Genomic DNA, 16,561 nt, shown 5'->3' with positions numbered 1-16,561 from the left:
TTTTTTTGTTGATAACAGATATTTATATATTTGTGTGTTACTTAATCCAAATCCTAACCCAGTTATATTTGTCACTAAATACAAACTGTATGTCACTTGCAGTGTGAACAGTAACAGCAAAATATTCAGATCTGTCCAAAAAAGCAAAATAAATAAAACCCCTGACTGTGTATTAAGGCCTATAATGTGACAATAGTCTCATCTGTTTCTAAACCACAGTTCCCACCTCTCTCACTCATTATCTCTCTTTCTTTCTATCTATCCTACCCCTGAGACAGGAGATCTACCCCTACTCCTACACCTACCCCTCTATTACACCTTAGACAGGAGATCTGCCCCTACACCTACTCCTCCATTACCCCTAAGACAGGAGATCTGCCCTTACCCCTACACCTACTCCTCTATTACCCCTGAGACAGGAGATCTACCCCTACCCCAACACCTACCCCTCTATTACCCCTGAAACAGGAGTTCTACCCCTACACCTACCCCTCCTTTACCCCTGAGACAGGAGATCTGCCCCTAACCCTACACCTACCCCTCTATTACCCCTGAGACAGGATATCTAACTCTACTCCTACACCTACCCCTCTATTAGCCCTGAGACAGGAGATCTGCCCCTACCTCTACACCTTCACCTCTATTAGAGACAGGAGTTCTACCCCTACCCCTCTATTAACCCTGAGACAGGAGTTCTAATGATATCACCAGTAGTTTACAGCAGGGAGTTGCCATCACATTTTATCTTATGATGGTCCAGTTGAACAACACGTTGTTTCAGGTAGGGTGCCTTGAAAAAGAGATATGTACGGTGTCTCAGTGTAAATGAAAGGGCTGGGCTGGGCTGGGCTGGTTAAGTTTATTTGTAAGGGGCAATCCGTACACAGAAGCAATTCAAAATAAAAAAAACATAAGAAATAAAAATAATGAAGGTTATTACATCCTGATATCGGAATGTTTTTGTCAACATAAAAAAAAGAAAAGGTTACATAAAAATTTAATTAAATAACAAAAAATAATTAAAAGTAAATTAATAGCACTGGTGCTAGTAGTAGTAGAAGTAATAGTAATAGTGGTAATAGTAATAAAAGTAGTCAAAGTTGTACTAGTAATAGCAGTAGTAGTAGTAATAATGGGAGCAGTAATAGTAGTAGTAATAATAGTAGTAAAAGTGGTAGTAGTAATAACAGAAGTCATAGTAGTACTAGTAATAATAGTAGTAGTAGTAGTAGTAGTAGTAGTAGTAGTATCGCTCTGTCTCTCTCTCTCTCTACCCAGCTCTGTCTCTATTTCCATGGTCTTAGTTGCCTGGAGTCAGGAATGTTCATGTATTATGCAGGACACTGTTCCCTGTATGAACTTCCTGCCAGATTAGATTCTGTTCCTCCTACATTCTGACTACAGAATAAAATTTGCTTTAAATGCAACTGTGAACCTGAAGCTTTGGCAGTTGCAAATCCAAATTAGATTTACCCAGCATGAACCCTGAAGCCTCAGAGGGAAGAAAGGGCAACTTCCTCCTCCTCCATCAGTCACTGATTAGAACCAAATAACTGTATGTGTGTGTGTGTGTGAGTGAGACAGACAGACAGACAGACAGACTACAAGAGGGGTGTAGCAGTTTTTAGTGTGGAAACGCATAATTTTGTAATAAAAAAGTTAGTTTTTCATGTTAGTTTAGTATTCATTTATTTCATTATATGTGTATTTTTATTAATATTTTGGATATTCTGGGTTTTTGTTATACTTGAGATCTGGTACACAGACTAAAGGAAATAATACTCACGACGAGACAAAACAACAGAGACCACAAAAGCACAAGAACAGACTGAGCACAAAAACTAGGAGCATGAATCACACTAACCAATGAAACAAAACAACCGATAACCGACATGGAAGACACAGGGACTATAAACACACAGAACTAACAAGACACAGGTGGAGACACTGACAACACGGGCATAGCAGACGGGGGGAAATCATGGGAACAGACAAGCAGGGAACAACACAGACACAAAGATCAGGAAACCAAAATGACAGCTAGAGAGGGGGGCCGTAGCCCTACGTGACACACCCATTAGCCTAAACCTAGTCCATACACTCATTACCCTAACCCATACACCCCTTACCCTAAACCTAGCCAATACGCCCGGTACCCTAAACCTAACCCTTATACCCGGTACCCTAACCCATACACCTTAACCCATGGTGATTACATCTGCAGCAGTTTCACAGAGAGCGAGACACATGCCCATAGAGACACACACCCTTAAAGACACATAGAGAAACACACCCTTAGAGAGACACATACCCTTAGAGACATACATACCCATAGAGACACACACCCTTAGAGACATACACCCCATAGAGACACACACCCATAGAGACACATGTCCATAGAGACACACACCCATAGAGACACACACCCTTAGAGAGACACACACCCATAGAGACACATACCCTTAGACATACACCCCATAGAGACACACACCCTTAGAGACACACAACCTTAGAGATACACATCCTTAGTGACACACATCCATGGAGATACACAGCCTTAGAGAGATACACACCTTTAAAGTCACACATCCATAGAGATACACACCCATAGAGAGACACACACCCAAAGAGAGTCACACACTCATAGAGAGACACAATCAGAGGTGCAGTTCTTACTCCTACAGCAATCCCACAGAGAGACACACAGCCTTAGAGAGACAGAGTTATAATGATTATGCTTGCAGCCATTTCACAAAAAAGTCATTTGTTTATTTCATGTAATAACCTGCAAAGGTTTATTCTTATTTAACCGAGGTGTTACACTGTACTAGTGTCACTTTACATTCCAGCAGCATGATCCTCTCTAGTGAAAATAGGAACAAAGAACATAAAAATGAAAAAAATATTCAAAATCGCTACATCTTCCTTTTCTTCCAGGTTAAATTCAGTGTGTGTCTGCAGTTATGTAACATTTACTTCCTAATTGCATATGATTGGCTGTAGTTTTCTTCTTGCCCTTAGTAACAACCCGCCCCCAGTGGCTTTAAAAAGCAACAAAAACAAAGTTTTCCCAGAAGTCAGCTGACGTGGAAATAGAGGGTGTATGTGACACACATATTGGCCATAGCCTGTGTGTGTACATGTATGAGTGTGTGTGTGTTTTTATGTATTTTAGTTTTTGTACATTTGACAATCCAGCAATATATATTAGTTAAAAAGAAATAAGTAGAACATTTAACACATTTTTGTAAATAAATGTTCACTGAAGCAAAACTTTCTTCTGTACATGGCACTCTATTACTCTATCACTATACTCCTCTAATACTGCACTATATCAGTCTAATACTATATTATATTAGTAGGTATAGTATGTATTATATCACAATGGGATGGATGCAGACTGTCTAACCCTAACCTATGTTAACCCTAACCCTAACTTACGTTAAGACTTATCCTAACCCTAACCCCTAACCCCAAATGTACTACTTTCATGTGTGTGTGTGTGTGTGTGTATAAGAGAGGGTAGGACTGAAAAGCCTTAGCAGTTGCAGAGTATGTGACTCTGGTGATAGTTTCCATGGTTATAGACACAGGAAATGGCCTGCTAACCTTCATTTTAAACCTAAAATAGATACAAGTAGGTTCTCATAAAGGGTTCATGAATGTGTGTGTGTGTGTGTGTGTAGATGATAGACTGCTTGTGAGTGTATATGTTGGCTTAACTGTTAAGAAGAGACTCAGTGGGTTTCAGTAAGAAAAGTGATTTCCCACGGTTCAGTCAGATCCACAGAAGCCATGATGACACAAGTCTGTTCTCAGGGTCTGTTCTGGTCTGTGTCTTGTTAGACTTACACCAAGGGAACTCTCCCTAAAGCCACACACACAAACAGCCCAGGGCAACGTGAAATCATAGCATTTCTACAAAGTATTTCTTTAATCAATTAGTTTTTCCATATCATGGAATCATGCTACAATTATGAATATTTGTGTAGGGACGTTTTATGTTGAAGAAGCATTTGTGTAGGTTTAATGTGTGATGTTCTATATTGGAATCATTTTATGTTTTAATCAAATGCATGCATTGCATTTATGTTGTAGTAATAATAATTTATAAAATACATAAAAACTGAGGAACTGAGGAAAAGAATATCCTAAATGTGTGTGTGTGTGTGTGTGTGTGTGTGTGTGTGTGTGTTGTGCAAGTTTAAGAATACAGAAGAAACACTGAAAACAGTCAGCAGCAGATATCAAATATCAGACAGCAGATATCAAACAGCAGATATCAGATATCAGACACCAGATATCACACTCAAGGTTCAAGGATCTCGGTTCTGTTCATGAGATGCAGTTACACTGGATACAACATGCAGGGCAAGATTCAAGATTCAAGACTTTTAGGAATAGGAATAGGATAAGGTGTAGGGGTATAGGAAGGGGTAGGGGTAGGAGTAGGGGTAGGGGTATAGGAAGTGGTAGGGGAAGGGATAGGAGTAGGGGTAGGGGTAGGAGAAGGGGTGGGGTAGCTACATGTAGTGTAAACAGCACCCTGTTTGTTTCTAATTAATCAATGGAAAGCTTAACATGGTATTTGGAAAGCTGTTATCTTTGTGGAAATCATTCCAATGCTGAGAAAGTACAATACAAAGTGGAATAACTCAACATAGAAAGGCTAGTGTACATAGAGAGAGCAGTGCATGTGGAACAACTAGCATATGTAGCCAGAGCAGTGCACGTGTGAAGAGTAGCACATGCAGACGGAGCTGAGAACTGTTTGTCTGGGCTGTTGAGAACAAACCAGGAAGATCGGAATGTTCCAACCAAACCCATGGGAGTCATGTTCCTTTGCGTGTTTGTGTTGGATACGTGTCTGGGTGTACACATGTTTGTGTGTGTGTGTGTGTGGGGGGGTGGGGGGGGGTATGTGGGACGACTGTGCATACATAGCCTGAGTTGCTGAGTTTATCCTGTTTTTTTTTTGTTCTCACAAGAATCAGATTCCAACTCACATGCAGCAAACATTGTCAGTACCATAGCTTTTCCACTTATTCCCTTTCTAGCTAAGATTCTTTAATCTGCATTATCTAATCACAAAAAGAAGGCAGTACCTGTAATCAGACACTGGGATGTACCTCACAGATCAGGATCAGATCACCATCAGGCATAACGTTTTAAATACGACATTTTAAAACACAAATTACTCATTAGTTAGTATGACAGCTGCACCATGTAATACTGTCTGTATGTAGAACCGAAGCATGCAGTTAGTTGAGCAGATGAGGGAAGAGCTTGGATGTTGGACAAAGCTTACACATAAGCAGTGACTTTATGGGCAGCATAGATCAGCTTGAGAAAAGATCCATTTTGTTTAAGAGACAGCAGGTTCACCTGTATTCAGGCTAACCTGGACATAGCACCAGATCTCAGTCAGCCCCACCACACAGTTCAACAAGGATGCTCCGCCCCTCAGCTCCATGACAAGGATGTCCCACCCCTCAGCTCCATGACAAGGATGCTCTGCTCCCCCTTCCATTCAACACCACACCATAACATCAGACTGCGGACAGTGTTGTCCCTGTTTTTAGCTTGTTATGAATGGGCTAAAAGCTCCTCCATAACCCTCCCCGCATCCTTGACTTCAGGTCAAGCTGTATCAGGTCAAGCTGTTCTTTTAATCTCAGAATTTCATTTGACACACAAAACTAAAATGACACAATACACAAGACAAAAATATATTTGCTTTTATATCCACTTTTCATGTCCACCTGACTATGTCTCACTGGTCTTGCATTACACTGTGTCACAAGTGTGTGTGTGTGTGTGTGTGTGTGTGTGTATGTGTAATCTAGCTTGTCTGGTAATTCCTGTGCCATGATGTCACTACTCAGTAGAGGAAACATAATGTTCTTGGGCTTTTCCTCAATGGGTTTTCTCTCTCTCTCTCTCTCTCTCTCTCTCTCTCTCTCTCTCTCCCTCCCTCCCTCTCTCCCTCTAGTGGTGGAAAGCCAACCTCCATTTCATCGCACTTTTCCTTAGAGGTCTACATGTACATTGATAAGTATTTTCTCTAACCTTTTCATCTCTATGGGAACAGTCCTAGTGACATTTGGAATTTGATTTCATTTTCATTTGTGTGAATGTGTTTATGTATGTGTGTGATATTAAAAATTGGTTATAAATAAACATGTTTTTGGGTTGTAGTATGATAAACCTGTACACCAGTGGTGTAGTTTTCTGGTCTTGTTTTGGACGATCGAGAAATGTACATTGAAGGTGTAGATGTCCTCATTCTCACAGAGACGTGGTGTCGTGAAGACACGCCCACCCACTGTGCCTCAGGCTACTGTGAGGTCATTGTGCCCTCAATCAAATTAAGCTCAGTCCAGCGCGGTCGAGATTCTGGAGGACTTTTGGTGTGGTACGGGGAAAAACTGGCCAGGCACATCACAGCTGTAAAATTAGGGAAATCACACTGCTGGCTAAAACTACATAAACAAATTGGCATATCAGAGACAGACACATACCTGTGTGCTGTCTACACTCCTCCAGTAGAATCCCCGTATTACGATGAGGAGTACATCAACAGCCTCCACACAGAGATCAGCCATTTCCAGGCCCAGGGAAATGTGCTGCTGTGTGGAGATTTTAATGCAAGAACTGGATCCAAGTTAGAATATGTAGATTCACAGGGCAATAAACATGTGTTTGGTCAGAGCTCTCCGTACCTCACACCAGCCCTCAGAGTCAGAAACAGCCTGGACAGCTCTGTAAATAAAAGCGGTAAAGAGTTAGTGCATCTCTGTCGAGTCTTAGGTCTGTACATGCTTAACGGCAGGATCAGAGGGGACTCTTTAGGGAGGTTCACATATTGTTCAGCTCTTGGAGCTAGTGTAGTAGATTACGCCATCACTGACATGTATCCCTCCTCCTTCAAAGCATTCACTGTCTGACAGCAAACTCCTCTATCAGACCACAGCCAAATCAATGTGTACCTGAAATGGTCACATCAACCCAACCAAACAGCAGCAGAGTCCAGTAAACTGTACACAGTTCACAGGACTGACAGATGGGCTCCTGATAGCGCAGAGAAATTTATCCTTGCACTTCAGTCAGCTCACGTATCTAACAAAATCACTAACTTTATTAACAAGAATTATGAGAATAATAAGAAAAGTGTAAATCGTGCTGTGAGTGAAATTAACAGCATTCTACACATAGCATCTTCTATGGCTGAACTACAAAAAACAAACAAACGTAAAGATAAAAAACTGAAAAAAGAAAAATGGTTTGATCATGAATGTCAATCGATTAGAAAAGAACTAAGAAATTTGTCAAATCTAAAACATAGACAACCAGAAGATCAGGACTTAAGACAAAAATACTGTAATACCCTTAAACAATATAAACACTCAATCAGAACCAAAAAACTAAACTATACAAATAAAACACTTAGAGACATAGAAGATTCTATCAAACACAATCAGTTCTGGGAGATGTGGAATAACTTGAGCAAAACAAAACCACAAAAAGTACCCACACAGAACTGTGAAATCTGGAAAGACCATTTTGAAAATCTGTATAATAAAGAAATTTCAAAGAAGGAACTAAATTCCAATTACAATCTGATCACACAAAAATTACAGTCACTTGAATGTGCAATCAAAGACAATCAAAACCCTCTCAATTATCCAATAACACAGGAAGAATTGGCTCAAAAACTCAAATCATTAAAATCTAAAAAAGCCTGTGGCCCCGACAGCATCAGGAACGAAATGCTAAAAAAACAGCGCTCCTGAGCTGCAGAGGGCAGTGCTCAAATTATTCAACCTCGTCCTGAGTTCAGGATGTTTTCCTGACATCTGGAGTCAAGGACTCATCACCCCAATCCATAAGAGTGGAGATAAATCAGACCCTAACAATTTCAGAGGCATCTGTGTGAGCAGTAATCTGGGGAAAGTGTTTAATAACATTTTAAATAACAGAATTCTGTCTTTCCTTACCGAACACAATGTCCTGAGCAAAAATCAGATTGGCTTTCTTCCAAATCACAGAACTACTGACCACATCTACACCATGCACACTCTAATCAACCAACACGTACATCAGACCAAAAATGGAAAAATCTTTGCCTGTTTCGTGGATTTTAAGAAGGCATTCAATTCTATTTGGCACGAAGGACTCTATTACAAACTTCTAGAGAGCGGTGTAGGGGGTAAAGTCTATGACATCATCAAATCAATGTATTTGGGAAACAAATGTGGAGTAAGAATTGGAGACAAACACAGAATTCTTCACTCAGAAAAGAGGAGTGAGGCAGGGCTGCAGTCTGAGTCCAACACTCTTTAATATCTACATTGACGAGTTAGCGGTGCAGCTGGAACAGTCTGCAGCTCCTGGTCTCGCTCTGCAGGACGAGAAGGTGAAGTTCCTGCTCTACGCAGACGACCTGGTGCTGCTGTCCCCAAGCGCACAGGGGCTACAACAGCACCTGGACCTGCTGGAGCAGTACTGCCAGAACTGGGCCCTGGCAGTAAACATGAAGAAGACCAGAGTTATGGTCTTTCAAAAGAAGCCCAGATGTCAGGAACACAGATACCAGTTCAGTCTGGGCAGCACCGCCCTGGAGCACACGATGCAGTACACTTACCTCGGCCTTGTTATTACTGCATCCGGGAGTTTCAGTACGGCAGTGAATGCACTAAAAGATAAAGCTCATCGAGCAATGTATGCCATCAGGAGAAAATTCTACAATATCGACATTCCCGTTCCAATCTGGTGTAAAATATTCGATAGTGTGATTCAGCCCATTGCGCTGTATGGGAGTGAGGTATGGGGTCCACTCAGTCAGCAAAGCTACACTAGATGGGACCAGTGGCGGACTTAGCAATTTGGGGGCTCAAGGCGAATTTAGCTAGGGGGCCCATCAACATTAATATGCGAGAAATAAGTTAGCTAGTCAGGGGGGCCCTACAGTGGGCTGCAGTGGGAGGGGCCCAAGGCAATTTCCTAGCAATGACTCTATGCAAAGACCGCCTCTGGATGGGACAAGCATCCAGCTGAAGCCCTGCATGCAGAATTTTGCAGAATGATTCTAAAAGTCCAAAGAAAAACACCAACCAATGCATGCAGGGCAGAATTAGGCCGATTCCCATTGCTCATCAATATCCAAAAACGAGCTCTGGATGCACCTGAAAACGAGTCCCAGTGATACGCTACATTTTAAGACGTTACAGACCCAAGAACTGAACCCCGAGAAGAGCCCCCTCAGTCAGCTGGTTCTGAGGCTTATTAACCCTCTAACAGATAGTAACAGACAACAGCCCAGTTCCAGCACTGCTTTAACCTCAAAACCAAACATTATCCACATCATCTAGCGATGAATTTTTAAACTTTTTCAAAAATAAAATAGATAATATCCGACTACAGAGTCATAATACATTGCAGCCTTACCTCCAATCCAACCCCAGTAGTTTAGTTATTAGTAACTATGCATCCAAAAATATTACTGAGCTAAATATCTTCGATCCTATATCGCAAAAAGAGCTCACAATACTGATTAATTTGTCTAAGACTACATCATGTATATTTGACCCAGTTCCAACCCGTCTATTTAAAGACCTACTCCCAGCCATTGCAGAGCCCTTACTTAATATGATTAACTCCTCCCGTAACCTAGGTTACATGCCCAAACAATTAAAATGCGCTGTAATTAGACCCTTGATTAAAAAACAGAATCTCGATCCGCAGATTCTAGCCAACTATAGACCCATTTCTAATCTCCCATTTATCTCTAAAATTTTAGAAAAAGCTGTTTCCAATCAGTTAAACCACTATCTCCAATCAAATAGTATCCATGAAAAGTTCCAATCAGGATTTAGACCAAACCACAGCACTGAAACAGCTTTAGGCCTACTCAGGGTAGTGAATGATCTACTAGTATCGGCCGATAATGGGCTTGTCTCGTTCCTTATACTGTTAGATCTTAGTGCAGCTTTTGATACTGTAGACCACAACATTTTGCTGGATAGACTAGAAAACACGGTAGGTATTAAAGGAGTCGTACTCTCCAGGTTTAGATAATATTTAACTGACCGCTTCCAATGTGTAAGTGTTAATAATAAAACCTCTAAATCTGTGCAGGTTAAATATGGTGTCCCGCAAGGGACAGTCCTAGGACCACTTCTATTCACACTGTACATGTTACCCTTAGGCGAGATTATGCATAAGCATGACATCAGTTTCCATTCCTACGCAGACGACACTCAGCTATATTTATCGGCAAAACCCGACGATTTAGGCGCAAACAGTAAGATTGAGAAACGTGTAGAAGAGATAAAACATTGGATGGTGTCTAACTTTCTAGCACTAAATCCCGATAAAACAGAATTAATAATAGTTGGGTCTAGGGCTGCGAGAGACAAGATACATAATGTAGCATTGAATCTACATTCTTTTACTATAACCCCCAGCGCAGAGGTAAAGAACTTGGGCGTCACAATAGACCCAGATCTCTCGTTCGATACACCCCAGCTGGCACACGACCGACCTTCAACGTTGAAATGTGGTTGAAATATAGTTGAAATACTGTCTGTTGTTGTTTCAACGTTGAATCAACGTTGAATCAACGTTTAATGTTAAATGGTTGCGCAAACGTTGAACTATTAACGGTGAATCAACGTTTAATGTTAAATGGTTGCAAAAACGTTGAACTATTAACGGTGAATCAACGTTTAATGTTAAATGGTTGCGCAAACGTTGAACTATTAACGGTGAATCAACGTAATATCTTCAACCTGCCTTTGTATTACCCAGAGGTGGGCAGTAACGAAGTACATTTACTTAAGTACTGTACTTAAGTACAGTTCTTGAGTATTTGTACTTTACTTAAGTTGATTTTTTTTAATACTTATGACTTTCACTTCACTACAGTTGAATAACAAATACAGTACTTATCACTCCACTACATTTCTGTCCAGCTCTCGTTACTCGTTACTTCCACACACAACTCTCCTCCCCTCCCCCGATAGTATTTTCACAGGTGACAGCCTATCAGCAATCAAGGATGTGTCTGTGAGGTGTAAAATCAAGTTCCGTGTCGCTAGTCGTTCTTTTCCTAAATAACAGCAACATGAGCGGAGACGGCGGTGATGGAGCATGCCAGGGTTGCCAACTTTTCAAGATCGCTTGGAGGGAGATTTGAACCTGGACTTGGTGGCGAGTGTAAATTGTTGATCGGGAGGTGGCGAACGTTACCGGGGCGGTGAAAAATGGACACAAATTAAGTATTATATCGCGATCGCCGGTGGTTGATAGATATAGATCAGAGGTAAATAAACTAGATTTTTTTTCGGCGTGAGATATCGGAACTGTGGCGTGAGAGCGTGTGAAAACGGTCAAATGCGTGTGTCTCACGCTCAATGCGTGAGAGCTGGCAACCCTGGCATGCTCTTTTGCACCCATGGCCGTATCTCGACAAAATGTTCCAGTTTTCTGACCGGATGAATCATTCCTATCGTTTTAAATGCATGCTTTGTTTGCCAAAAACAAACTATATCACTGCATACCAAAATTCACCGTCCCACCTGAGGAAGTATATTACGGTATGCAGCCTAAATGTTTTGTTAAGTGACTATGTAGTCAGAGGAGCTTTGCAGTAAGGCTAGTGAAATGACTTTGCCTGCTCACTCCACTGCTAGGTCTGCTAGGATCACTATAAATAATGTTAACATTATATTGGCAAGTAATTCAAACTACGGAAACATCAATAAGGGAAACCGTGTGGGTTAATCGAATCTTGTCAAATAATGTTTCCATTCTAATGTCAGTGTAGAATTAATGTCAATAATTCTAATGTGGCTGTGATTTCTAGTTTGAAAAGAGTTTGTTAGCATGTTGGGTGGCATGGAGTTGGTGGGCTTTAGCCATACTGCAAAAGGTTGTAGCAAGGTTAGACTACCAAGATGCCACACTGCTAATTTTACTTTGTCTTTGTTTATATTGACTGTAGCATAATGTTGTATTGGATGACTGAATACCTAACTAGCAAAGAGAGAAAACCGTCATTTTATTATTGACTTTTAATATGGTAACATAATTTGCTTAAACAGGTTAGGCTAGGCTAATCAGTGAATTGTGGTTTTAGAAAATGTTTTTGTTCCTTAAACTAAAGTGTAGGTTAAACTTTTCTGCTACCACTACCTGAATGATGTACATCATTGGAATATGCCTTATGGATTATTATCAAAGACTGTATGAATATTATGCCCAAAGAGGATTTGGTAGGATGTATAATACTTTTAAACTATAACTTTTTTACGTGACGGAAGGTGTACTTTAATACTTAAGTATTTTTAAAAGCAAGTACTTCAGTACTTTCACTTAAGTAAGATTTTGAACATGCAACTTTCACTTGTATTGGAGTAGCATTTGACCAGTGGTATCTGTACTTTGACTCAAGTAATGAAATTGAGTACTTCGTCCGCCTCTGGTATTACCAAAAAACACATACAATAAAAAAGTACAAACAACACTTTGGCATTGGCTGAGGGTTTTGAAAGAGGTATTAATTATTATTATTAGTAGTAGTAGTAGTAATAATAATATAATATTTTTTTTATTAATTCGTCCAAAAACGTCGTCAAAAGCAGGCAGGTATTAACCAGGAAGACAACATCAGGCAATTAAACAGTTTTAAATGTTTTGAGGCAGAAACAAAACTTCGCAATGACAAATTAACAGGTTTAAAGAAAGTTTGCAGGGTAGTTGTGGCCTGGCCCCACTGCGCAAAGATACGTTGAAACGACGTCTTTTCCAAGTCATTTTTGCACGTCGGATTTTGGTCCCCTGAAGGTGCAGACTGTGACGCCAGATGACGTCTTTTTTCCGACGTTTTCTGCACGTCGTGTATCGACGACCCCGGGACGTCCGGATAAGGGCCAATTCTAGTCCAAATGAAGTCTTGTGTAGGTCTTTTTTTGCATAAAACGTTGACTCCTTTTAGACATCGTTTTTATAAGCCTACCAACAGCTATTTCTAAATAGAGCTGTAATATCGAAGGAAATGCTTTCTTAAAACACAATTTCCATGGGGATTCATAGTTTCTGTGCACAACTAGTGCCATTTTAGAAGGTAGCATTTTGTCCTGGTAAATTTTCCTAGCTTCCTTTTCGTCGCAGCAGATAACTGGAAACGTATACAAAAGTGTAATGGTTCAAATCTGCTGAGCCTAACGAACTTCGATGAACGGGAACAATAAACAGGTCCGCCACCTTCTGGCTCCAGTTACACACGTTACAATTGTATATGCTTTACAAATAAATCACATGAATGGCATTTCCAATTTCTTTCCACCTTCATTTTTATTGATCACTGACCAAAACGCCAACTTATAAAAGTAGTAATGTCTGTGGTAAATTCCATCCAGAGTAGCTAGCTAGCCTTTTGGCTAACGTTAAAACGTAACAAACCTTACAAAAATCCATTACAAAAGTACAAGGTAATGTGATTATATCTATTGATCTGTTACTACAACATATAAACATTTTAGGTTAACATTTTGAGGTTTGTGAAAGACCAGTAGTTAATGTTACCTTGAAATCGCCCGTAAATAACTGTAAAAAGTAACGGATTTCTTTTTAATTTAAACTCCTCTAAATGCGCGAGGCAACTCGCTCGAGCTTTTTATGTAGGCTCACTTTTGTATCATAGTCAATTGATTGTATTTAACATCATGCATTAATAGTTATACATAAATTACAATATTTTGATAATACATACATTTTGTTATACGTGTCTACATTAAATAATGTATAATAATATGGATTTATTACAGTTCACAAGCTGCACCATTGAGGTTACATGGAGTTTTAGGTTGACGGAGTCGAGCAAAAGTGTTTATCGCCCAAAAGACAAGTTTTCTCATACCGCTTTACTCAACATTTAGAAATGTTCATTAATATAAAAAAAACAAATATTATGTATCATGTACATTTCTGTACCCTTCTTAGACGTCTCCGTGACGTCGAAATTCCGACGTTCAAGTGTTTAACTGCATATCGACGTCCAAGTGGGGTCATAGTTAGACGTCCAAATAACGGACCTAGTTTGCACGTCGAGTAGAAGTCCAGAATTGGTCTTGGACCGACGGACGCAATATAGACTTGATCTGCACATCCATAAGACGTCTAATGTTTAGTGGGGCGGGTTAGGGAGCTGGTCTTGAGACCGAAGGGTCGTGGGTTCGAGTCCCAGATATGAGGCCATGACTGAGGTTGTGTGGTGGTACTCCGAGTTAAATGAAAAACTAAAAAAATAAAATAAAATTGTTCTTTTTTTCATTATGGCATACAGTTGTTTTTATCCTCTCTCCCATGCAATTTTGAGCATCATGAACGTGAATTTTATGGTTTATTCAAGGTTGAATGTATGACGTTGAAACGACGTTGGTATATCAACGTTGATTCACCTTTCAAAATCGACAAATCCAACGTTGATTCAACGTCGATTCAACGTTGAAATGCCTGCTGGGACATATTAATAATATAACTAGGGTAGCGTTCTTTCACTTGCGCAACATTGCCAAAATTAGAAACATATTAAATATTAGTGATGCAGAAAAACTAATCCATGCATTCATATCCTCTCGTTTAGATTATTGCAACAGTCTCCTATAGCTGGATGTTCTGGTAAATCGATAAACAAACTCCAGATGGTTCAGAACGCAGCAGCACGAGTTTTAACAAAAACGAAAAAGTTTGATCACATTAGTCCCATACTATCGTCATTACACTGGCTGCCAATTAGATTCCGTATTGACTATAAAATACTTTTATTAACATATAAAACGCTGCATGGCTTAGCTCCAGACTATCTTAGTGAACTTATTGAACAATATAACCCAGCGCGTTCACTTCGCTCGCAGGACGCAGGGTTATTAACTGTTCCTAGGATCAAAACGATCACAGCAGGTGGAAGAGCCTTTTCTTTTAAAGCTCCACAATTGTGGAATAATCTTCCTGCCTCTATTCGGGACTCAGACACAGTCTCAATGTTTAAAACTCGATTAAAGACTCATCTGTTTAGTTTGGCCTTTGATTAATCTGTTACAGTTGTGATCAAATTTATTCAACCCCCAATGCTGCGAAGGGTTTTATGGAATTCAGTGCACATTTGTAATTGTGTTCATAATGAAATCTTACAAGGACTTGTTAAAGAACTAAATGCAACTAAGATAGCATCAATTTTTTTTGTCATAAAGTATTAAATGGCCTTTTTGTGATTTCTTCATTGACACAATTATTCAACCCCTTTACGACTACCACTCCTAAGAACAGAGGTTCATTCCAGTGTTTTCCATCAGGTATTGAAAACATCTGTGGATGTCAACGAGCAGCAATCAAGCATGATAAGCACCAATTAGGCATATTTAAAAGGACTGTGATACTCAGCTCCTTCTAGACATCTACTGGTGTGTTTCCAAGCATGGTGAAGGCAAGAGAATGGTCCCAGAAGACAAGAGAAGAGGTTATTGCTCTTCACAAGAATGGCAATGGATATAAAAAGATTGCGAAGTTGTTAAATATTCCAAGAGACACTATCGGAAGTATCATTCGCAAGTTCAAGTTAAAGGGCACAGTGGAAACGTTACCTGGTCGTGGCAGAAAGAAGATCCTGACCGCGACTGCTGTGCGCTACCTGAAGCGTAGTGTGGAGAAAAATCCCCGCGTGACTGCTAAGGAACTGAAAAAAGACCTGTCAGATGTGGGCACTGAAGTTTCAGCTCAGACAATAAGGCGCGCACTGCATAACGAAGACCTCCATGCCAGAACGCCCAGACGCACCCCCTTGCTGACTCCAAAGAACAAGAAAAGTCGACTGCAGTATGCCAAAAGTCATGTGGACAAGCCACAAAGGTTTTGGAACAGTGTACTGTGGTCAGATGAAACTAAATTAGAACTGTTTGGGACAATGGACCAGCGCTATGTTTGGAGAAGGAAGAACCAGGCTTATGAACAAAAGAACACCTTGCCTACTGTGAAGCATGGCGGGGGGTCAATTATGCTTTGGGGCTGTTTTGCTTCTAATGGTACAGGAAAGCTTCAACGTGTGCAGGGTACCATGAATTCCCTTCAGTACCAGGAGATCTTGGAGGAAAATGTGATGGAGTCAGTCACAAACCTGCGGCTTGGGAGACGTTGGACCTTCCAACAGGACAATGATCCGAAGCACACATCCAAGTCCACTAGAGCATGGTTGAACATGAAAGGCTGGAACATTCTAGAGTGGCCATCGCAATCACCAGACTTAAATCCAATTGAGAACCTCTGGTGGGACCTAAAGAAGGCAGTTGCAGTGCGCAAGCCTAAGAATGTGACTGAACTGGAGGCTTTTGCCCATGAAGAATGGGCTAAGATACCCATAGGTCGCTGCAAGACACTTGTGTCAAGCTATGCTTCACGCTTGAAAGCTGTCATAACTGGAAAAGGATGTTGTACTAAGTACTAAAAAATAATGTCACTAGGGGGTTGAATAAAACTGATAATGATGTGAGCACAGTAAAGACAT

Source organism: Brachyhypopomus gauderio, chromosome 5 (assembly GCF_052324685.1).
Source record: "Brachyhypopomus gauderio isolate BG-103 chromosome 5, BGAUD_0.2, whole genome shotgun sequence".
Taxonomy (NCBI): domain Eukaryota; kingdom Metazoa; phylum Chordata; class Actinopteri; order Gymnotiformes; family Hypopomidae; genus Brachyhypopomus; species Brachyhypopomus gauderio.
This window is presented reverse-complemented; position numbering follows the sequence as displayed.